Source organism: Podarcis melisellensis (assembly GCF_964234715.1).
Source record: "Podarcis melisellensis genome assembly, chromosome: 8".
Classification (NCBI taxonomy): Eukaryota; Metazoa; Chordata; class Lepidosauria; order Squamata; family Lacertidae; genus Podarcis; species Podarcis melisellensis.
This window is the reverse complement of record NC_138540.1, coordinates 88753981-88778162: the sequence shown is the minus strand read 5'-3', so window position 1 is coordinate 88778162 and position 24182 is coordinate 88753981. Positions and strand designations below refer to the sequence as shown.

Here is a 24182-nt window from a genome sequence, read left to right as displayed (position 1 = left end):
TCAGAAAACCGGGCTCAGGGCGGCTAACAACAAATTTAAAACACTTACCGTAATTGATGCAACAAAAAACAGCATAAAATACAGTATAAAGCGTGAATAACAATAAATTCAGAATTCAAAAATCAATTTAGGGGGGAAATCTATCTAATTGCAGCTGTGGTGGAACAAAGAGCAAAGGCCTGCATTGTAGCTCTAAAACCTTAGACACTAAGGTTAGACACTAAAACCTTAGACACAAACCATTGTACACTAAGGTTACCAGATTTTTTTCACTGAATCCGGGGACACTTTTCAACTTCAATGGGTTTTGTCAGGGGACTGATTTGTAAATCCGGGGACTGTCCCCAGGAAACAGGGACATCTGGCAACCTTAGGGTACACAGTACTCGAAACGCGGCCGCGCCATCGGTTTGTATAATGGCTGCGTTATGATACAGGCTGTTTTATTTTCATTGCCTTCCCTAATGATCCCTAGCATGGAATTTGCCGTTTTCCATGGCCGCTGCGCACTGCGTAAGCCTTGACACAGACAAATGCTCTCCTTCTCCCGCTGCCCCAAAGAGAGGCTGGGGAAGCCTGCCGGTGACTCATCCCTCCCCTCCATCACCCCCCCCAGCCCCACTTCTCCCCTCACCCAGAGGGTGTGGCTGTGACAAGGCTGGCACAAAAGTCAGCAAGAGCCCTCAGTGCTTTGCATGGCGGAAAAGGTCAGCGCCGACAGCCGCAGCGATGCGAGGGGTCCGCGAGGCACAAGCTGACATTAGCGGAACAGCAGAGAAGGGGCATTTGATGGGGGGGCAGAGAAGGGGAGAGAGAGAGAGACCCACACGACTGTCGAGAGGAAGGGGGGAGAGTCTGGCAAGCAGGGGGCCAAGGTGGAGGAAAGGGACTTGGCTGCTCTCAATGCCAATGCAATGCGCCCTAGCCTCAGGATTGTACCAGCGCTAGTCCTGCTCAGAGTAGACCCACTGGAATTAACCCCGGAAGCTGCCTTCCGCTGAGAACCTTTTGAATCCATCAGGGATGCTTGAGTTGAGATTCCTGCCTTGCAAGGGGTTGGAAAAGATGACCCCAGGGGTTCCCGTCCAGCGCCACAGTTCTCTGATTCTATGCGTGGAAAGTGGCAGAGGTTCTGCCACAAGCCCATGCTTCATTGCTTAAAAATAAGACCGCCTAAGAAGAGGGACGCGGGTGGCGCTGTGGATTAAACCACTTGCTGATCAGAAGGTCGGCGGTTCAAATCCCCGCGATGGGGTGAGTTCCCGTTCCTCGGTCCCTGCTCCTGCCAATCTAGCAGGTCGAAAGCACGTCATGTGCAAGTAGATAAATAGGTACCACTCCGGCGGGAAGGTAAACGGCGTTTCCGTGTGCTGCTCTGGTTCGCCAGAAGCAGCTTAGTCATGCTGGCCACATGACCCGCAAGCTGTACACTGGCTCCCTCGGCCAAGAAAGCGAGATGAGCGCCGCAACCCCAAAGTCGGCCATGACTGGACCTAATGGTCAGGGGTCCCTATACCTTTAAGAAGAGTGAATTATGGTGCTGGAGGAGACTCTCAAGAGTCCCATGGACTGCAAGAAAATCAAATGCATCCATTCTGAAGGAAATCAGCCCTGAGTGCTCACTGGAAGGACAGATCCTAAAGCTGAGGCTCCAAGACTTTGGCCACCTCATGAGAAGAGAAGACACCCTAGAAAAGACCCCGATGTTGGGAAAGATGGAGGGTGCAAGGAGAAGGGGACGACAGAGGACGAGATGGTGGGACAGTGTTCTTGAAGCGTCCAGCATGAGTTTGACCAAACTGCGGGAGGCAGTGGAAGACAGGAGTGCCTGGCGTGCTCTGGTCCAGGGGGTCACCAAGAGGCGGACACGACTAAACAACTACAACAACAACAACAACAACAACGAAGAGTAAATTTCTTTCTCCCAATGCCCAACCACCAGCTATTACAAGGTGGTGGTGAATTATCCTTTGTTGGAGGTTTTTAAACAGAAGTGGGAGGGGGCCTTATAATTGCTTTGGCAATAGATGATGCATTGAAATCTCCAGCCTTGGAGGTTTTTCATGTGGGAATGTTCAGGGTTGCAGGAGAGGATATATTGTTTGATTCCAACTTGTGTTAACAAGTTCACAGTTTAGCAGAGTAACATTCCCCTTTTTAAACTCACAGCGGATGTGTTGGCTCAGGCTCGCTAAAGCCTCTATAATAACTGTTCTGGTATTTCCCCCTTATTCCCTCATAAAAGATAAGACATGGCACAGTCTTCTATAAAAGTATAAAAAGAGTTTACTTACATTCTGTTCACAGTCGGATCCCAGAAAGCAGACTTAGCTTAGAAAAGTAACATACACCTGGAAACTATCTCCTAAGGAGACAGTCCCTTTGTCCTCTCTTGGCTGGAAGAGAGCATCTTTGGCTAAGCAGATGTTGCTTCTTCGATGCACGTAGTCAAAGAGAGAGAGATGGCTGCCCTGCCCTGTGCTTTTGTCGTTACCTGCACAGGTGAGGCCACGTCCACCTCTAGTCCCATGCGGAGGAAGTCTGTCCCAGCCCACAAGGAAACAGGAAGTTTACCTGCTGGCTGGACAAACATTCCTCCCCATGTGTAAACATGTTCACTCTAGGAAGGTTGTACTTGACTGCTCTTGGGTTTCACATCCCACAATCTCCTCTTCGGTTTCCAGCAACTCGTATTCAGAAGCATAGCTGCCTCCTCTATGAATGAATGAATGAATTTTATTATTACGGTCACAGACCAGTTCCGGCTCACTTACAATATCAGGAAAATCATAAAACACAACAGGAAGACATTGAATTGCAATTGGGTATAACGGAGGCAATTCAGATATAGCGGCAGTTAAAAATATATATTAAATCCACTGTTTATTAGAGCTTTTAAGCCAGATGTATTGTGAGGAGGCTGTGGTGAGGCAGAAAAAACATTGTGCGTGCTCAGAAGCACCCTCTGCAAATGGGGTGTCCCCTGGCTCAGTCCTCCTGACTCAAAAGAAGTCCAGGTTTAAGTTCTGACCACACTGCGCTTTAACAGGAACAAGCTCAGTTGGTTAGAGCCAACTGGATAACGCCAAGGTTGCAGGTTTGATCTCTGTATGGGACAGCTGCATATTCATGCCTTACAGGGGACTGGATTAAGATCCCTTCCAACTCTAGAATTCTATGATTCTATGATATAACCTCTCCATTCTGAAGGAAATCAGCCCTGAGTGCTCACTGGAAGGACAGATCCTGAAGCTGAGGCTCCAAGACTTTGGCCACCTCATGAGAAGAGAAGACTCCCTGAAAAAGACCCTGATGTTGGGAAAGATGGAGGGCGCAAGGAGAAGGGGAGGACAGAGGACGAGATGGTGGGACAGTGTTCTCGAAGCCACCAGCATGAGTTTGACCAAACTGCGGGAGGCAGTGGAAGACAGGAGGGCCTGCGGTGTTCTGGTCCAGGGGGTCACAAAGAGGCGGACATGACTAAACAGTGGCGTAGCATGGGGGGTGCAGGGGGGACCAGCCGCACCGGGCGCAACATCTGGGGGTTAGGGTTAGGGTGCGCAAATCCACGGGTTAGGGGGCGCAAATTACTTGCCTTGCCCCGGGTGCTGACAACCCACGCTACACCACTGCGACTAAACGACTAAACAACAACAACATGATATACAGCCTGTTACGGAAAAATCTAGGTGCGAGGCTGCTCAGTCCCCCAGCTGGTCGGGCAGAGCCCGCGGGTCCCTGCGGAATAAAGGAAGGAGTCCAGCCACCAACCGGAGCAAAGAGCTGTAGACCAACGTTTGTTGCGCAACAGGTTCAAAGAGGAATTTTGCACCCCGAGGATGGGGTGACAAGGACTTTTAAAACTTTCCCACCATATCCCAGAATACAGTTCATACAGCATCATTGCTACATCACTGACATGTCACAAAAGGGGAGGGGTAGGCAGGGGTTCCACTAGTTTAACCTTGGCAAACATGTCCAGACAAGTCCTTGGTACAAGATTAGCATAAGCAGACATGGCAGGGCAAGACCCAGGTATAAGATGAGCATAGGCAAATATGTCTTAAGTACCCACCACCCAAAGTACAATAGAAGTTCCTTTTCCTGTCTGGCCCCTTGGCAAGTCTGGGGATGGGATTTGGCTTTCCTTGGCCAACAATCAGCCCAGCAATTGTCACCTCTGGTCACTTCCTGGAGTCCTTTTTCAAGGGGAAAATAGCTTTGGAATGGAGGAAACTGGCAAAGGAGTTGATTTTATATGATTTTTAAAGCTAGCTAACTTCCCTGAGCCGTCAAGTTGAAAGGATACATTCAGGCATAATATTTGTAACATTTAACAACTTTAAAGATGTGCCCCCCCCCGTAATTTCCGTAACACAGCCCCTTCCTAATTACAGTGAAGATGCATCCAGGCTCTTTTCCTTGAATAAATGGACATAATCTGGTTCTCCCCGCCCCTGTCCATCTCTCCCTCAATGTCTGCGCCTTTCTCCCCGGCTGACATTCTGCTGAGTGTGGCCATCCACAGCTGGCTTCTCTGTGCTCGGTTGTTGTCAACACCAACCAAAGTAGGTCACCGAGGAAGAAGGGCGGCAGAGACGATTGACGGAGCTGGCACCGCAGCATCAACCCGGGGCAGCTTTCAATGAGACCCAGCATGAGGAAGGAGACTCTGGATCTCAACCTGTTCTGTTGTACAGTGGCACCTTGGGATGAGAACGGGATCCGTTCTGGAGCCCTGTTTGCATCCTGAATAGAACATAAGACGCGACGGCGCGTCTGCGTGGGTCGCGTTTTGCCACTTCCGTGCATGCGCATGTCGTCATTTTGAGCGTCTGCGCATGTGCGAGTGTCGAAACCCGGAAGAAATGCGCTCCGTTACTTCCCGGTTGGAGGGACGCGGGTGGAGCTGTGGGTTAAACCACAGAGCCTAGGACTTGCGGATCAGAAGGTCGGCGGTTCAAATCCCCTCGAAGGGGTGAGCTCCCGTTGCTCGGTCCCTGCTCCTGCCAACCTAGCAGTTCGAAAGCACGTCAAAGTGCAAGTAGATAAATAGGTACCACTCCAGTGGGAAGGTAAACAGTGTTACCGTGTGCTGCCCTGGTTCTCCAGAAGTGGCTGGCCACATGACCCGGAAGCTGTACGCCGGCTCCCTCGGCCAGTAAAGCGAGATGAGCGCCGCAACCCCAGAGTCGGCCACGATTGGACCTAATGGTCAGGGGTCCCTTTACCTTTACCTGTACTTCCGGGTTGCCGCAGAATGCAACCCAAAAGCTCTCAACCTGAAGCACATTCAACCCAAGATATGACTGTACTGGGCACCAAGACCTAGGATGTTGCAACTAGGACCTAGTACATTGTTTGTCAACCAGTATGCTGGGTTACCCTGGGGAGATTTGAGGAATGTTTGGGGGAGTCCGGCGGGGAGCCCTGTCCTTTCATTAACTTGCAGCCGAGGTCTTCCTGCATTATTATAAAATAATAATAATAATAATAATAATAATAATAATAATAATAATAGTTATAATTTACATCCTGCCCATCTGGCTGGGCTTCCCCAGCCACTCTGGGCAGCTTCCAACAAAATATTAAAATACAGTAATGCATCAAAGATTAAAAGCTTCACTTAAAAGCTGTTATCAGAATTTTAAGGCCTCAAATATATAATAAATAATCATAAATGCACACATCTAAATATATAAACAATGTGTCTGAAATAGTACAGGAGAGCAATCCTGAAGCCATTTTGACTCTCCCAATGACATCAGATATTCCTCTGCAGTAAGGGAGGCAAATGGGGAAAGTCTTCCCCTTGTCTTTTCGCTTGCAAATCCTGTCTTAAGGGCGCATTTTTGTATGAAAAGTGTGAGCCTGTGATTGGGATTCAGAAACTAAATGTATTTACCATCACAAAAGAATGGCCAGGCTGCCCAGGTAAAGCTATCAGTGACCATTGTCAGGTATCCTGGCAAAGCAGGATTTCTGCTGTAGACTGCCTCCTTCTGTGATGTATGTATGATGTTTTTTGGGGGGTGGTCTTGAGCTACATGGTGGCAGTTTCAAAAGTCTATATAATAAGGGCTTGCACATCAATGTTCTGGGTTCCTCCTCCTTTCCTGTGTGTGAGGGGAGCACCCTGTTGCAACAGTTTAATAAAGATCAGGCTTACTAGCTGCTTTGCTTCTCAAGTATTCTCTGGTTGGCCTCTGTTATTTTCTCCTACCAATAGGGAACCCGCGTAAGGACTCTATACGGGCTCTTGGGTACCCCATAGGGAAAAAAAGAAGCAGATTTTGTTTACATCATCTCTGTTTCTCTTTCTCTCTGAGGAGCATTCAGGGGAGCTAGCGGGGACAGAATGGGGCAGCAGTGGCATAGCGTTGGTTGTCAGCACCCAGGGCAAGGCAAGTAATTTGTGCCCCCAACCTGTGGATTTGCGCCCTCTAATCCTACCCCCCAGATGTTGTGCCCGGTGCGGCCGGCCCCCCTGCACCCCCCACGCCACGCCACTGTGGGGCAGGGATGGGGCGGACCGGGGGAATCCCCACTTTTCGTGCTTCCTGTAAAGGGACCCCGGTGTGTGTGGCATCCACAGAGGAGCTACAGGAAGAATGTGGTTGGTCAAGGGAGCCGTGGACTCAAAAAGCTTGAAACTAAAGTTCGAAACCTACTGAAATGGATCACTTCCGTTTGAAACCTAGATCTTGTATAACTGAATCCTTTCTTGCTGTCTCCTTTATGTGTTTCATATAGTTGTCGATAATGCAACCAACTCTGAAAGTGGTCTTTGATCTCATCGTAATCTCTTAATTTCCATTTTCCATCATGTTCCTTTAATAAATCAACATATGTGAGCCATTTTCCTTTCTTTCCACGTGGTTTGAGCAGTAATGCTTCATGTGGTGTAAGCCACCACGGGGTCTTTTGTTCCAATAAATCTTTGTATCTCTCCCATACTCTCATTAGTGATTTCCTAATTATATGGTTGTAAAAACTTCTATGAATCTTCCCTTTCCCGTACCATAAGTATGCATGCCAGCCGAATCTGTTGTCATGTCCTTCCAGTTCTAATGCCTCTTGCTTATCCAATCTCATCCAGTCCCTGATCCATACCAAACAAGCAGATACGTAATACAATTTAAGGTCTGGGAGGGCAAACCCGCCTCTATCTTTTACATCTGTAAGTATTTTATGTTTTATCTTTGGCCTTTTGCCCCCCCCCCCCGATAAATTTTGAAATCTCTTTCTGCCATTTTTTAAAACATTCGTCTTTCAGGATGACTGGTATTGCTTGAAAAAGAAATAGCATTTTTGGCCGTCGGGGTGTGCCAAATGTTGAGCTCGCTAAAATCTGAGAGACCAAAGCCTGCCCTTCAGGGGATGGAGTGATCAGGCTTACTAGCTGCTTTGCTTCTCAATATTCTCTGCTTGGCCTCTGTTATTTTTTCCTACAGATAGAGAACCTACAAAAGGACTCTATATGGGCTCTTGGGTACTCCATAAAGGAAAAGCAGCAGTTTTGGTTTTTTTACTTGTTGTTGTTGTTTAGTCATTTAGTCGTGTCCGACTCTTCATGACCCCCTGGACCAGAGCACGCCAGGCCCTCCTGTCTTCCACTGCCTCCCGCAGTTGGGTCAAACTCATGTTTGTAGCTTTGAGAACACTGTTCCACCATCTCGTCCTCTGTCGCCCCCTTCTCCTTGCACCCTCCATCTTTCCCAATATCAGGGTCTTTTCCAGGGAGTCTTCTCTTCTCCTGAGGTGGCCAAAGTCTTGGAGCCTCAGATTCAGGATCTGTCCTTCCAGTGAGCACTCAGGGCTGATTTCCTTCAGAATGGAGAGGTTGGATCTTCTTGCAGTCCATGGGACTCTCAAGAGTCTCCTCCAGCACCAGAATTCAAAAGCATCCATTCTTCGGCAATCAGCCTATCACCTTATAATTCTCATAGCATGCCCATGGCTAATAGCCACAATGGCTGCTCCCTGCCTCCACATTCAGAGGCAGCAATGCTTTTGAATTCCAGTTTCTGGAAGCTGCAGCAGGGGAGAGGGCTTTTGGGGTCTGATCCTGCTTGTGGGATTCCCATAATGGGCATCTGGCTGGCTGCTGGACTAGACGGGCCCTTGGCCTGGTCCGGCAGCCAAGCTCTTCTGACGCACTTCTGTTCACCCGCGCATACAGAGCACGACACACTTTTAAGAGTCGTCTACAACGTTGTGCATTGTCTTCTTCAGGATTTCACATCCTGGAACAAGCATGTCTAATGTACGAGAATAAGCGAGGACTTGTGTAACACCGTTACTTTAGGGCGCGTGGTGCTGAATTATTAAGGTGTGAAGCAGTACGCCACTTTTGTGTCCTGGTATTGGGGGTAATCCCAGGGATTTAATTAGATGTAGCTCTGGAGATCTGATCTGAAGAGACACCCCGCTCTCCTTTTTCCTTGTAGCTGAGGAAGAAGAAAACCCGAGTCCCGTTCGCCTTGTTGCTTCTCTGCTTCCTCAAGCCGACTGATCTCATTGCAGGCACCTGTCTCCTTAGCTTTTCATCTCTCTCTCTCTCTCTCTCTCTCTCTCTCTCTCTCTCTCTCTCTCTCTCTCTCTCTCTCTCTCTCTCTCTCTCTCTCTTTTCCACCTCTGCAAGGATCCTGCGCTGCGCAATAACTCCGGGGACCTGCCACTCCGCTCCCGATGATTAATGCACTCCCGTCCCCGGCGCACCGACTCTGCTTTGCAAGGAGCCCTAAGTGTGATTGATGAACCCCCGTCGCCGGGAGCAATGCTGCGCGATTCGGGGCAGACGGCTGGCCGATAGGTTTGCTGATTTGCTGCCATTGTACCCCAACTTTTCCCTCCCGGGAGCTCAAGTTGGCACACATGGTTCTTTGCCCCATCTTCATTTATTCCCGTAACGACAACCCTGCGAGGTCGGGCTGAGAGGCAACACCCAGTGTGTTTCCTGATCCGGTGGGGATTTGAACCCTGGTCTCTCCCAGGTCCTAGTTTGACACCGCTAGGCCACCACTGGCTCCCGTGATTAGCACTGCAGGAGCGCTTCTGATCCCTGGTCCTGAATGGGGCAACTGTGCCCCCGAAGGACCAGGTGCCCAGCCTGGGAGTCATTTTGGACTCGCAGCTGTCCATGGAGGTGCAGGTGAATTCTCTATCCAGGGCAGCTGTTTACCAGCTCCATCTGGTACGCAGGATGAGACCCTACCTGCCCGCAGACTGTCTTGCCAGAGTGGTGAATGCTCTGTTTATCTCCTGCTTGGACTACTGCAATGCGCTCTATGTGGGGCTACCTTTGAAGGTGACCCGGAAACTGCAATTACAGTATTTTTTTATCCATAACACTCACTTTTTTCCTCCTAGAAAGTAAGGGGAAATGTCTGTGCGTGTTATGGAGCGAATGGCGGGGGGATCTGCTGCAGTGGTGAGCAGAGGATCCATGGTTCCCCTTCCTTCCCTCCTCCGTGGCTCGCTTTGAAACAGCAAAGCGGGAGAAGAGCCGCTGAGTGGGGAGGAGAGAGGGACAGAGAGCCTGCTTCTTTAAAGGAGCAAAGCGGGAGAGGAGAGGAGCTGCTTACACGAATGTAAGCAGCTCCTGTCCGGTTGGTTCCTTTAAAGCAAGCAGGCTCTCTGTCCCTCTCTCCTCCCCTCCTCAGCGAGCCAGGGAGGAGGGAGAGAAGCAGAGCCTGCTTGCTTTAAAGGAGCAAAGCGGGAGAGGAGAGGAGCCTTCTCCCCTTATACCCCTCTCCTGCATTATTAGCAGCATCCTTCTCCACCCACCCCACGCGTGCTTCTTGTCCCTTGAGCGCTTTTCCTTCCCTCCCCACTTAAAACATGGTTACATAGCACGGATCCACATGGATCCTCAGGATTTTTGCACTGGGTCACCCCAAATTCACCATCAGATCACATAGCATGTCTATGGCTACATCTTGCACCAAAAAAATAACGCACCCACTGTTGCCTGGGGCCGCAGTGGTGCAAAAACATGGTTACAAAGCATGGATCCACATGGATCCTCAGGATTTTTGCATTGGGCTACTCCAAACTGACTGTCAGATCACATGTCTGTGGCCACAGCATGAACCACAAAAATCACACACCCACTGTTTCGTTTAGAATATTTTTTTTCTTGTTTTCCTCCTCTAAAAACTACGTGCGTGTTATGGTCGGGTGCGTGTTATAGAGCGAAAAATACGGTAATCCAGAATGTAGCATCTAGACTGGTGACTGGGAGTGGCTGCTGAGACCACATAAGACCGGTTCCCTCAGCCAGTAAAGTGAGATGAGCACCGCAACCCCAGAGTCACCCGTGACTGGACCTAACGGTCAGGGGTCCCTTTACCTTTACCTTTAGGGCTCAATCAGAGCAGCGTCTGGCTAGCAGTAAGATCAGCTTGCATTTTGCTATAAAAGACAAGGCAGCTTGGCACGGGATGACGATGTTTGGGGCACCCAGAGAGAAAATATTTATCAGCATCTTTGTAATAGACTTGTTTCCAGGTGACCTTTCTGGCAACGAAGGGAAGGGATACCCCGCCAAGAAAGAGCCAATTTCTTCCCCACAGTGCAGCCAGACTCATATTTAAACCTGGCCCGATTCAATGCGCATCTTGAAAATTTGAAGAGCATTGGGCAGCCTTTATGATGCTTGTCTTTGCCATGATGGCTCTGGGGACGGAGGGATGTTGGTCCTTATGGTTCCCAAACTGCCAGAGGGAGAAACCTGTTAGAATTCCTGTTCCGTGATTGCAGTCATGGGATTGTTGTCTATCACATGACGGTGTATGTTTTGACTCCACCTCGTGGGAAGTGACGGAGACAGGATGTTTGTGTTCCTGTGCTCCGTGAATTGGGACCATTGTCCTTTGTCCTTTTCCTCTTTGATGCTGTCTGATGCTAGAGAGAGAGAGGGAGCCACGTTGCAGTGCTCCGTGTGTGTTTATATGTAAATGAAGTAGATTAGCCAAAATGCTGAGTTGCTGAGGTCTGTTATGAAAAGCTGTGAAGACTCTGCATCGGTCGCTGTGATGTTCGGGCAGACTTCTCCTCCTCCTCCTCCTCCTCCTCCTCCTCCTCCTCCTCCTCCTCCTCCTTCTTCTTATGTCCAGTCAAAGGCAACTCTGGGGTTGCGGCGCTCATCTCGCTTTCAGGCCGAGGGACCCGGCGTTTGTCCACAGACAGCTTTCCAGGTCATGTGGCCAGCAGGACTAAACCACTTCTGGCACAACGGGACACCATGACGGAATCCAGAGTGCATGGAAACGCCGTTTACCTTCCCGCCAGAGCGGTACCTATATATCTACTTGCGCTGGTGTGCTTTCGAACTGCTAGGTAGGCAGGAGCTGGGACAGAGCAACGGGAGCTCACCCCGTCACGGGGATTCGAACCACCGACCTTCTGATTGGCAAGCCCAAAAGGCTCAGTGGTTTAGACCGCAGCACCACTGCATCTCTAGGGAAAAAGGTGCAGCTGGGACTCACCTAGATTTGTAAAGAAAAAGCGATTTATATGTGATATATTTTTGAATTCTGGTGCTGGAGGAGACTCTTAAAAGTCCCATGGACTGCAAGAAGATCCAACCTCTCCATTCTGAAGGAAATCAGCCCTGAGTGCTCACTGGAAGGACGGATCCTGAAGCTGAGGCTTCAAGACTTTGGAAAATTTCAGTAAAAACATAATAAGGAAAGGAAAAAAAGAAAAAGAAAAAACAATTTAAAATGCAGGCTAAAATGCAATTTAAAATGCAGCCTCATTTTAAAAGTCAAAACCATACGGGAAGCATAAGGGTCAGACTGAGTCCAAACCAAAGGCCAGGCGGAACAGCTCTGTCTTGCAGGCCCTGTGGAAAGATGTCAAGTCCCGCAGGGCCCTGGTCTCTTGTGACAGAGCTTTCCACCAAGTCGGGGCCACTACTGAAAAGGCCCTGGCCCTAGTTGAGACCAATCAAACCACCTTGCAACTTGGGACCTCCAAAGTGTTGTTATTTGTGGACCTTAAGGTCCTCCGCGGCGCATACCAGGAGAGGCTGTCCCATAGGTATGTGGGTCCTAGGCTGCATAGAGCTTTAAAGGTCAAAATGTCCCCTTAAGGCAGGATTTCTGAGCACAGAGACAAGGACCTAGGCTTTTCCCATTTCTATCCAAACTGCAGAGGAATATTTGAGGTCACTGTTAGAGTCCAAATGTTTATCCTGTTTATCCAGGACTGTTTATCCTGTACTGTTTCACACACGTGGTTTAGATATTTATGTATGTGTTTGCCTGGTACATTTATGAACATTTATATCTTAGACCTTATAATTCTCATAACAACACAATCAATTCTGTTGCAGATCATTTTCACCCCCCTTGCCCCCAGACACTTCCAGCACAGGATCCGTCCCAGGGGAGGGGGGGGAGTGTGTACGGGCTCCTTGGAGGCACGTTGCAGGATGACGCCCCCGAAGAAGACGCTTTGTGCCCAGCTCAGGCCGACAGCCTGCAATTAGAGAGATAACAAGGGAGCAATTATTGTTTGAGCGCAAATACCTCTCTCTTAATAGACAATGGCGTCTTCTTTTTCTCCCCTTAAAAATATCTGCCGGGGAATGTAGGTTGGGACGTGGGAGGGAGAGAGAGAGAGAGAGAGAGAGAGAGAGAGAATAGAAGTGGGTGCCACTTTGGGGTGCGGGGAGAAGCCCACGCCCAATCACACCCTGTGGGATCATGAAATCACAGAATTTAAGAGTTAAAAGGGGCACCCAAGGGTCATCAAGTCCAACCCGCTCCTGCAACTCAGGAATCAAAACTAAGCACAACCTTGATGGCAGAAAGTGAGGAGGAATTAAAGAACCTTTTAATGAGGGTGAAAGAGGAGAGCGCAAAATATGGTCTGAAGCTCAACATCAAAAAAACGAAGATCCTGGCCACTGGTCCCATCACCTCCTGGCAAATAGAAGGGGAAGAAATGGAGGCAGTGAGAGATTTTACTTTCTTGGGCTCCAGGATCACTGCAGATGGTGACAGCAGCCACGAAATTAAAAGACGCCTGCTTCTTGGAAGAAAAGCAATGACAAACCTAGACAGCATCTTAAAAAGAGAGACATCACCTTGCCAACAAAGGTCCGTATAGTTACAGCTCTGGTTTTCCCAGTCGTGATTTATGGAAGTGAGAGCTGGACCATAAAGAAGGAGGATCGCCGAAGAATGGATGCTTTTGAATTCTGGTGCTGGAGGAGACTCTTGAGAGTCCCATGGACTGCAAGAAGATCAAACCTCTCCATTCTGAAGGAAATCAGCCCTGAGTGCTCACTGGAAGGACAGATCCTGAAGCTGAGGCTCCAAGACTTTGGCCACCTCATGAGAAGAGAAGTCTCCCTGGAAAAGACCCTGATGTTGGGAAAGATGGAGGGCGCAAGGAGAAGGGGATGACAGAGGACGAGATGGTGGGACAGTGTTCTCGAAGCAACCAGCATGAGTTTGACCCAACTGCGGGAGGCAGTGGAAGACAGGAGTGCCTGGCGTGCTCTGGTCCAGGGGGGTCACGAAGAGTCGGACACGACTAAACGACTAAACAACAACAACAGGATCTGCCCTGTTGATACAGGATGGGAGCAGTGAGCTTCGGGAGTTAGAAATTTCACACTGCAAATAACCCCCAGATTTGGGTGTGTGTGTGTTTGTTCGCGTTTGTCCGTATGGCTCTCCAGGTTTGATTCTGGTCCAGCAGAAACTTCGCCAAGATTCTGGCTCCCGGCCAGCTTGGACTCCGGGTGTGTTAAAAGCATTTCTAGATAGAAAGGCCCCTTTTATTTTTATTTTTTTAAAAAGGAAAGACTTCAATGTGTTTTTCCAGAAGAAAAGAAAATGACATTCACAATAAACGCAGCAAGCAGAGTTTAAAACGACAGTTTGATGTCAAAGAGTTTCAAGCCGTAGAAATGTTTTTCAGTGCCTGGCAGATAAGCAATAATAACCCCCACCTCATGTGTTTTCAGGAACAAAAGACAGGGGTGCAGATTATTTTATTACTTATTCGCTGCATTTCCATCCCACCTTTTTCTCTAAGGAGCTCAAGGTGATGAACATCGTTCTCCCCAATCCTCATTTAATCCTCACACTAACCCTGCGAGGTAGGGTGGGCTGAGGGGGCAGGTCTGGTGTCTAAGGTCACCCAGTAGACCTGAAGGAGCATCTCCACCCCCATCGTTCTGCCCAGACGCTGAGGTCCAGCTCCAAGGTCCTTCTGGTGGTTCCTTTGCTGAGAGAAGCCAGGTTATAGGGAAGCAGGCAGAGGGCCTTCTTGGTGGTGGCACCCGCCCTGTGGAACGCCCTCCCACCAGATATCAAAGAGAAAAACAACTACCTGATATTTACAAGACCATATGAAGGCAGTTGGTTGGATAGTGTTTTTCGAGGTTACCAGCATGAGTTTGACCAAACTGCGGGAGGCAGTGGAGGACAGAGGTGCCTGGCGTTCTCTGGTCCATGGGGTCACGAAGAGTCGGACACGACTAAACGACTAAACAACAAACAACAGTGAAGGCAGCCCTGTTTAGGGAAGTTTTTATGTGTGACATTTTAATGTATTCTTAATCTTTGTTGGAAGGGACGTGGGTGGTGCTGTGGGTTAAACCACAGAGCCTAGGACTTGCCGATCAGAAGGTCGGCGGTTTGAATCCCCAAGACGGGGTGAGCTCCCATTGCTTGGTCCCTGCTCCTGCCAACCTAGCAGTTTGAAAGCACGCCAAAGTGCAAGTAGATAAATAGGTACCGCTCCGGCAGGAAGGTAAAGGGCGTTTCCGTGCGCTGCTCTGGTTCGTCTGAAGCGGCTTAGTCCTGCTGGCCACATGACCCAGAAGCTGTACGCTGGCTCCCTCGGCCAGTAAAGCGAGATGAGCGTCGCAACCCCAGAGTCGGCCACGACTGGACCTAATGGTCAGGGGTCCCTTTACCTTTACCTATGTATTCCATGCTCTGTGTTTGCCTGAGCTTGAGTCTGGACTAAGAGATCTGAGCTTCTGCGTTCTGATTCAATACATGATGTCCAATCACAGAACAGTTTCAGGATTTGGGCTTCTGCCATTAGCCCTTGAACTCTGGGTCGTTTAGACCCTGTAGCTCAAGGCCACCCCTCCATACATCATACATACATGGCAGGCAGAGGCTGTCTACAGCAGAAATCCTCTCTGCCAGGATACCTGATAATGGTCACTGATTGCTTTACCTGGGCAGCCTGGCCATTCTTTTGTGATGGCATATACAGTACTTTTAGTTCCTGAATGCAGGTCACAGGCTCACCCTATTCATACACAGATACACCCTTAAGACAGGATTTGCAAGCAAAAAAGACAATGGGGAGGTTTCCCCCATTGCCTCCCTTACTGCAGAGAAACATTTGAGGTCAATTTGGGAGAGTCAGAACGGTTTCAGAACTGTTTTTCTGTATAGGGTAAAGGGACCCCGGACCATTAGGTCTAGTCATGACAGACTCTGGGGTTGCGGCGCTCATCTCACTTTACTGGCCGAGGGAGCCGGCGTACAGCTTCCGGGTCATGTGGCCAGCATGACTCAGCCACTTCTGGCAAACCAGAGCAGCGCACGGAAACGCCGTTTACCTTCCCGCCGGAGCGGCACCTATTGATCTACTTGCACTTTGATGTGCTTTTGAACTGCTAGGTTGGCAGGAGCAGGGACCGAGCAACAGGAGCTCACCCCGTCGCGGGGATTCGAACCTCCGACCTTCTGATCGGCAAGTCCTAGGCTCTGTGGTTTAACCCACAGCGCCACCGGTACTCAGGCTCACCCTATTCATACACAAATATGCCCTTAAGACAGGATTTGTGAGCAAAAGACAATAGGATGGCTTTCCTATTCCCTTCCTCCTTGCAGAGAAACATTTGAGGTCAATCTGGGAGAGTCAAAACAGTTTCAGAACTGTTTCCCCGTACACGTGGCTTATATATTTATGTATTTGTTTGCCTGGTACATTTATGAACATTTATTTTATATCGTAGACCTTATCATTCTCATAACATATATATATCTATTTATCCCCCCACCCTTTCTTGGCAGAGTCTGCAAATAAGGAAATTAATTAAAAAGCAAGGAAGGGAAATGTATCTGGGCATTAGTGAGCAAGGAGGCTCTTGACGCCTAGGCCTGCCTGAGCATACATTACAGAGATGAGCACTGATGCTCTTTCTGTGCCTTTTCCCAGACGCTGGCTCTTGAATCCTGGCGTTCGCGCCAAGTGTGACAAGAGAGGTGTGTGTGTGGGGGGGGGAACCTCTCAGATCCTGAGATGCAAACATTTCCTGCATCATCTCCTCTCATTACCCCCCAGGAAAGGAAGAGGAATCTCCCACGGAGCTTGTGGCAAGGGCACCTCCCTTGAGATTTTAACGCCCTTTGCAAATTAAAAAACGCTATGGAAACAATGTTTGCCATAATTAGGGCTGTCGGCTGATTAAGGAGGTTTTCCTTGATTAATCGCCTGCTCTTTAACTGATTAATTAATCTATTAAATGTAAATAAACTTGCTTATTACCGAAACCTCAATCAAGGTACTTCCCCCCCCTTTCTCCTGGAGATGATGAAGGAAGCCTGATAATTCATAACGTATAAGCTAAATTGCCCATTATTGGAGGGAAAAGCCACTTTTAAGATTTCGTTCCTTACAAAAAAGAAAAAAAAGCAACACCTTGCTTCGTAATGCGAACCCCGTTAAAATCGGCCCCAAACGATTAATCAACGCAAGCTCGAAAGGATTAATCTGCAGATTAAACCAATTACCCAAATCTGTGGTCCTTCTAATAGCAGCTATTAACGTGAGCCTTTAATTGAGGCAAGGGGCATCTGAAGTTGGCAATGATTGTACTCTATAAGAAATCCCTGCTTTATAGAGGGTTGCAGGGCTTAACCTTCCTGGCGCCCTTCATATACCGTATTTTTCGCTCTATAAGACGCACCAGGCCACAAGACACACCTAGTTTTTGGAGGAGGAAAACAAGAAAAAAAATATCTGAATCTCAGAAGCCAGAACAGCAAGAGGGATTGTTGCGCAGTGAAAGCAGCAATCCCTCTTGCTGTTCTGGCTTCTGGGATAGCTGCGCAGCCTGCATTCACTCCATAAGACACACACACATTTCCCCTTACTTTTTAGGAAGGAAAAAGTGAGTCTTATAGAGCAAAAAATACGGTAATTTGAACAAAATGCCTGTCAGCATAACCACAGATGAAATAATAGCAGAAGAGCTTGCAGGATGGGGCCAATGGCCCATTTTGTCCAGCATCCTGTTCTAATTGTGACCAAATACCCCCAAAACCTAGGAGTCTAGATAGACTGCGCCTAGAACTGGAGGTTCATCACCACCACCACCATCTATTATTTCTACCCTGCCCATCTGGTTAGGTTTCCCCAGCCACTCTGGGCAGCTCCCAACAGAATATTAAAAACACGATAAAACATCAGACATTAAAAACTTCCCTAAATAGGGCTGCCTTCAGATGTATTCTAAAAGTCAGATAGTTGTTTATTTCCTTGACATCTGACGGGAGGGCGTTCCACAGGGCGGGCGCCACCACTGAGAAGGCCGTCTGCCTCGTTCCCTGTAACCTCACTTCTCGCAGCAAGGGAACCGCCAGAAGGCCCTTGGAGCTGGACCTCAGTGTCCGGGCTGAAAGATGAGGGTGGAGACACTCCTTCAGGTATACTGGACCGAGGCCGTTTAGGGCTTTCAAGGTCAGCACCAACACTTTGAATTGTGCCCGGAAACGTACTGGGAGCCAATGTAGGTCTTTCAAGACCAGTGTTATGTGGTCTCAGCGGCCGCTCCCAGTCACCAGGCTAGCTGCCGCATTCTGGATTAGTTGTAGTTTCCGAGTCACCTTCAAAGGTAGCCCCACGTAGAGCGCATTGCAGTAGTCCAAGCGGGAGATAACCAGAGCATGCACCACTCTGGCGAGACAGTCCACGGGCAGGTAGGGTCTCATCCTGCATACCAGATGGAGCTGGTTAGACAGCTGCCCTGGATGCAGAATGGACCTGCGCCTCCATGGACAGCTGTGAGTCCAAAATGTCTCCCAAGAATGTAAGAAGGGTCTTGCTGCTGGATAAAGGCCAATGGCACATCAAGCCCAGACTCTTGTTCTCACAGTGGCCAACCAGGTGCCCATTATGGAACACCTGTAAGCAATATCTGAGCGCAAGAGCCCTCTCTCCTCCTGCAGTTTCCAGCAATTGCTATTCAGAGCATTGCTGCCTCTGAATGTTAAGAGGAAGAAGAAGAAGGAGGAGAAGAAGAAGAAGAAGAAGAAGAAGAAGAAGAAGAAGAAGAAGAAGAAGAAGAGGAGGAGGAGTTTGGATTTGATATCCCACTTTATCACTACCCAAAGGCGTCTCAAAGCGGCTAACATTCTCCTTTCCCTTCCTCCCCCACAACAAACACTCTGTGAGGTGAGTGGGGCTGAGAGACTTCAGAGAAGTGTGACTGGCCCAAGGTCACCCAGCAGCTGCATGTGGAGGAGCGGAGACACAAACCCGGTTCACCAGATTACGAGTCCAGCACTCTTAAGCACTACACCACACTGGCTCTCTAGAGCAGACAGAGCACAGCCATTATGACTGACAGCGATCAGCAGCCCTCCCCACCATGAATTTGTCCCACCCTCTTTTAAAGCCATCAGCAGAGACATCACCTTGCCAACAAAGGTCCGTATAGTTAAAGCTCTGGTTTTCCCAGTAGAGATGAATGGAAGTGAGAGCTGGACCATAAAGAAGGCTGATCGCCGAAGAATGAATGCTTTTGAATTCTGGTGCTGGAGGAGACTCTTGAGAGTCCCATGGACTGCAAGAAGATCAAACACATCCATTCTTAATGAAATCAGCCCTGAGTGCTCACTGGAAGGACAGATCCTAAAGCTGAGGCTCCAAGACTTTGGCCACCTCATGAGAAAAGACACCCTGGAAAAGACCCTGATGCTGGGAAAGATGGAGGGCACAAGGAGAAGGGGACAGCAGAGGAGGAGATGGTGGGACAGTGTTCTCGAAGCTACCAGCATGAGTTTGACCAAACTGCGGGAGGCAGTGGAAGACAGGAGTGCCTGGCGTGCTCTGGTCCAGGGGGGTCACGAAGAGTCGAACACGACTAAATGACTAAACAACAAAGTTGGTGGCCATCACTACTTCCTGTGGCAAGGAGTTCCAAAGTTTAACTCTGTGCTGAGTGAAGGACTTCCTTTTCTCTGCCCCGAATCTCCCAGCATTCGCCTTCCTTCGATGGCATCCACTGTGCATTTAAAGCACACACCCCCTCGTAAAGAATTATGGGAACTGTAGTTTACCCCTCAAAGAGCTACAATTCCCAGCAGCACCCTTAACAAACTACAGTTCCCAGGATTCTTTGGGGTAAGCCACTTGCTTTTCATATGTATGCTATGGCTGGGGGCAAAAGATCAACTTCATGATTTTATTTAATTCTGTAGTTATTTCATAAAAAATTATATACTGCTTGATTGCAAACATACCTGCCTGCCCCCCGCAATGGTGTATACAATAATTTAAAGCTGTAAAACCAAGAAAGATTCACAACCCTACTTTAAATATATACATGTTAAGATACTGGAACAGATTAATATGACCTGTGTGAGTGTCTCGAGGCGGTTGGGGGATGGATGGCAGCTAACAGATTGAGGCTGAATCCTGACAAGACAGAAGTACTGTTTTTGGGGGACAGGAGGCGGGCAGGTGTGGAGGACTCCCTGGTCCTGAATGGGGCATCTGTGCCCCTGAAGGACCAGGTGCGCAACCTGGGAGTCATTCTGGACTCAGGGCAGATGTCCAGGGCAGCTGTCTACCAGCTCCATCTGGTACGCAGGATGAGACCCTCCCTGGCCGCGGACTGTCTTGCCAGAGTGGTGCATGCTCTGGTTATCTCCCACTTGGACTACTGCAATGCGCTCTACGTGGGGCAACCTTTGAAGGTGACCCAGAAACTACAACTAATCCAGAATGCGGCAGCTAGACTGGGGACTGGGAGCGGCCGCCGAGAACACCGGTCCTGAAAGACCTACACTGGCTCCCAGTACGTTTCTGGGCACAATTCAAAGTGTTGGTGCTGACCTTTAAAGCCCTAAACAGCCTTGGTCCAGTATACCTGAAGGAGCGTCTCCATCCCCATTGTTCTGCCCGGACACTGAGGGCCTTCTAGCGGTTCCCTTGCTGCGATAAGTGAGGTTACAGGGAACCAGGCAGAGGGCCGTCTCGGTGGTGGCGCCCATCCTGTGGAACGCCCTCCCACCAGATGTCAAAGAGAAGAACAACTACCAGACTTTCAAAAGACATCTGAAGGCAGCCCTGTTTAGGGAAGCTTTTAATGTTTGATGTATTACCGTATTTTAAAGTTGTTTTGGAAACCACCCAGAGTGGCTGGGGAAGCCCAGCCAGATGGGCGGGGTATAAAAAAATAAATTATTATATTATTATTATTATGACCTCAGCTTTCGAAGCATCTAGGTAAGCTTGTCTAAGCAAGAATGGTTTGACATCAATAGGCAGGGAGTTCCAAGTGCGACCACATTAAAGAAAGAAGCTCTTACGAATTACGTGGCACCACAAATAAACCAGCTTCTCTTCTTTCCTCCTTGTTGTTTTCACTGGTCTGACTCCATCTGCGCTCCCTCGAACCTTGGCTCTGAAGCAGGCTGCCCCCTCAATTTCCAGCTTCCGTGCCGACTCAGCCTGATGACCGCCGGTGACTCAGCGGTCTTCTTCAGCTCCCGGAAGCGATCATGTTCCCTGCGGACTCACGGAGGCGGGGGAAGGTGTGAGAAAGTCACCGGTCGGTGGCGCGTGTGGAGACAGCTTTTGTACATCACTTGTCAAAGGGTGTGATGCATTCATTGCTCCACTGTGGGCAGGAGGAGAGGAGCACTGATGCTAAAATATTATATATATATATTCATATATATATACAGTCATACCTCGGGTTACAGCTTCTTCAGGTTGCGTTTTTTCGGGTTACAAACCGCCGAAACCCAGAAGTACCAGAACGGGTTACTTCCGGGTTTCGGTGGTTGCACATGCGCAGAAGTGCTAAATCGTTCTTTGCGCATGCGCAGAAGTGCCAAATCGCAACCCCTTTGTGCGCAGACACGGGTTGCGAATGGTGCCGGTTGCGAACGTGCATCCTGCACGGATCACATTCGCAACCCAAGTGTCCACTGTACAGTGGTACCTCAGGTTACATACGCTTCAGGTTACAGATGCTTCAGGTTACAGACTCCGCTAACCCAGAAATAGTCAAGAAGGTGGTTTCTCCATGTGCTTTAGAGGGAAGTGAGGGGCAAGTGGGAAGGCAGGCCCCCTAGGAGAAGGAAAACTCTGACCCCAAACCTTCGCTGCCTTGCGGGATATTTTCGGGAGAAGAAAAAGCTTAGGAGTAAACCCTTCACAAATCTGGAGTGGTGTCCCTAAAATGGCTGGATGGCACCTTGTCCACCTTCTTCTGGCAACTCCTGAAGCCAAGCTGGTAACAAAACCAGTCCGCTGTCCCTCAGACCATGTAGGGGGCCGGACTATATTTTTTTTTTTTTGGGGGGAAATGAACAAGGGGTGATGAGCGGCATGCAAAAGGGCTCCGGAGAGGGGCTGCTTTAAATGGTGTCTGCTCAAGAGGGGTGTTCAGCAGCTCCTGTGTCTTGCGAGTGGCAGGGGCTGGCGGCGGCAGAGGGACGATGAACGGCGTGCGAAAGGACTCTGGAAAGGGGCTGGCACCAACAAGGCCCAGCCCCCTTCCTCCTCTAGGCAGGGCAGGGAGAAGCCGGGAGGAGGGAGGAGGCACCGGCGCCGCTGTGTGAGGGAGAGGGAGGGAGAGGGAAAGAACGCGTGCACTGGTGACCCAAGTGGTGATTTCTGGACTGTCCGCAGGCCTTAGTTTGCCAACCCATGTTTTAAAGACACGTCAAAGTGCCCAACCCCTTAGCCAAAGACCACCCAAAAGCATCATGCCAGTGTCCCAGAAAGAGGCAGTCTACAACAGAAGTTGTAGAGTGTGACTTCTTTCCTAGGGCTGCTATATGCCTGGAATTCACCCATCGATAACAGCATCCCGGCGGAATTTCCTCTAATTGGCGAAATGCCCGAGAAGACCCAGACACATGGCAACCCATGTCGAGAGTGTGGGGTTTTGGGAGAATTTCAAAAAAGAAAAACACTCACAAACTTCACACCCTCCCTCCATTTTTGCTCAACAACTTTGTCCCCTCAAGAACTTTTGTGTCCGAATTTTCACTTTTGGAAATACGGCAACCCTATTATTTCCTGTCTGTCAAGATACCCGATTGCGTTTCCTGGTCAGCCTGGGCTATTCTTTTGAGATGATAAAATAGCTTCGTTCTTGAATCCAGTTCACAAGCCTATGCTATACACAAAACAAAATATGTCCTCAAGACAGGATTTGAAGGGTTTGTAAGTGAAAAGGGCTCTTGGGAAAGGTTTTTCCAAGATACCTCCTTCTGTGGAGATATACCGGTAGTTGGGGTCATTAAGAGACAATATGGCTTCAGGATTGCTCTCTCACTATTTCAGACATGTGGTTTATGTACTCTTGTATGTGTGTGTGCTTGCGAACATTCATTTTATTTATGACACCTTAGAATTTTTACAACACGGTATATCCTAAAGGCATATCCAATAAGACAGGGATCTTGGACAATGGGAAGGGACTCAACTATGGGGAAAAGGGGCAGGATTTGGGACTGCTTTGGAAAGGTAAGAGGGGACATTATAGAAGTGTCTGTTGTTGTTATATCATTTAGTCGTGTCTGACTCTTCGTGACCCCCTGGACCAGAGCACGCCAGGCACTCCTGTCTTCCACCGCCTCCCGCAGTTTGGTCAAACTCATGTTGGTAGTTTCAACAACATTGTCCCACCATCTCGTCCTCTGTCGTCCCCTTCTCCTTGTGCCCTCCATCTTTCCCAACGTCAGGGTCTTTTCCAGGGAGTCTTCTCTTCTCATGAGGTGGCCAAAGTCTTGGAGCCTCAGCTTCAGGATCTGTCCTTCCAGTGAGCACTCAGGGCTGATTTCCTTCACAATGGAGAGGTTTGATCTTCTTGCAGTCCATGGGACTTTCAAGAGTCTCCTCCAGCACCAGAATTCAAAAGCATCCATTCTTTGGCGATCAGCCTTCTTTGTGGTCCAGCTCTCACTTCCATACATCACTACTGGGAACACCATAGCTTTAATTATACAGTATGAATCTTTGTCGAAAAGGTTGATGTCTCTGCTTTTTTAAATGCTGTCTAGGTTTGACATCAATTTTCTCCCAAGAAACAGGCCTCTTTTAATTTTGTGACTGCTGTCACCATCTGCAGTGAACATGGAGCTCCAAAAGGTAAAATCTGGAAAAGCTATCTCCCTCCTCTCGTAACACCGGAACTCACAAATGTCAATGAAGTTCAGTGGTGGAAGATTCAGGATGGATAAAAAAGGCCTCCTTCATGGGGTGCAGAATTAATCTGTGGAACTCCCTCCCACAAGGCGCAGGGATGTCCTAAAACCCAGGCAGCTTTTAAAGAGGAACGGAGAAGAAGTCTATATTCCAACAGTTCTGGGAAGCCTGAGGTTAAGGCAGACAGTCTGGCTTGAAATCCGCCCTGAGCATGCCACCTCCAGACTGCCTTGTGCGTTTCTGGGCCATATTCTGGTTCAGGCGCAGACACACGCATGCACTCTTGCAGCGGGCTGGACTAGATGAACCCCCGGGGTCCCTTGCAGCTCTTCAGTTCAGCCATTCTACGATTCTTCCCACCCAACGTCTCTCCAGCAAGCTGCCAGGACAATTTTCCCGCTGCCAGGGTGGCAGGTCAGCGAGAAGGTGGACCCGGGTCTACCGCTCGGGCGGCCCATCTCTGCACTCCGAAATTACCCTCAGCGAGGGGAGACTGACAGCCTTCCACGGATAATTTACTCCTTTTATGAAGTCTCCGGCGCACAAGTTTCAACTGCGGGTTAATTGAGCGGAAAGCGCTCTGCTGGCAGTGCCACTTAAGCCTGCGGAGCTGAAGGGCTGCCTTGCCAGAGATACGGGGTGCGGGGAGGGGAGACAATAATAATTAAAAGACGAACCCTTCTGAGTTCCTGCTGTGACTTCCAGCCAGGCCTCAGTCAGCCCTGGGCCCCGGCTCATTG

The 24182-nt window shown here is 49.2% G+C and overlaps 1 protein-coding gene and 1 long non-coding RNA gene across 2 annotated transcripts in view; one reads left to right on the top strand and one right to left on the bottom strand.

The window, feature by feature from the left end:
- Positions 1 to 24182, top strand: part of GMFG (glia maturation factor gamma) — a 114280-nt gene that overhangs the window by 40716 nt on the left and 49382 nt on the right. The gene's annotated exons all lie outside the window — the stretch shown is intronic.
- LOC309375717 lies at positions 12256 to 14190 on the bottom strand. The gene is made up of 2 exons (XR_014171015.1): positions 14046 to 14190; positions 12256 to 12489 (listed from the first exon to the last, which is right to left on the bottom strand). It is a non-coding gene; the product is annotated as an uncharacterized lncRNA (long non-coding RNA).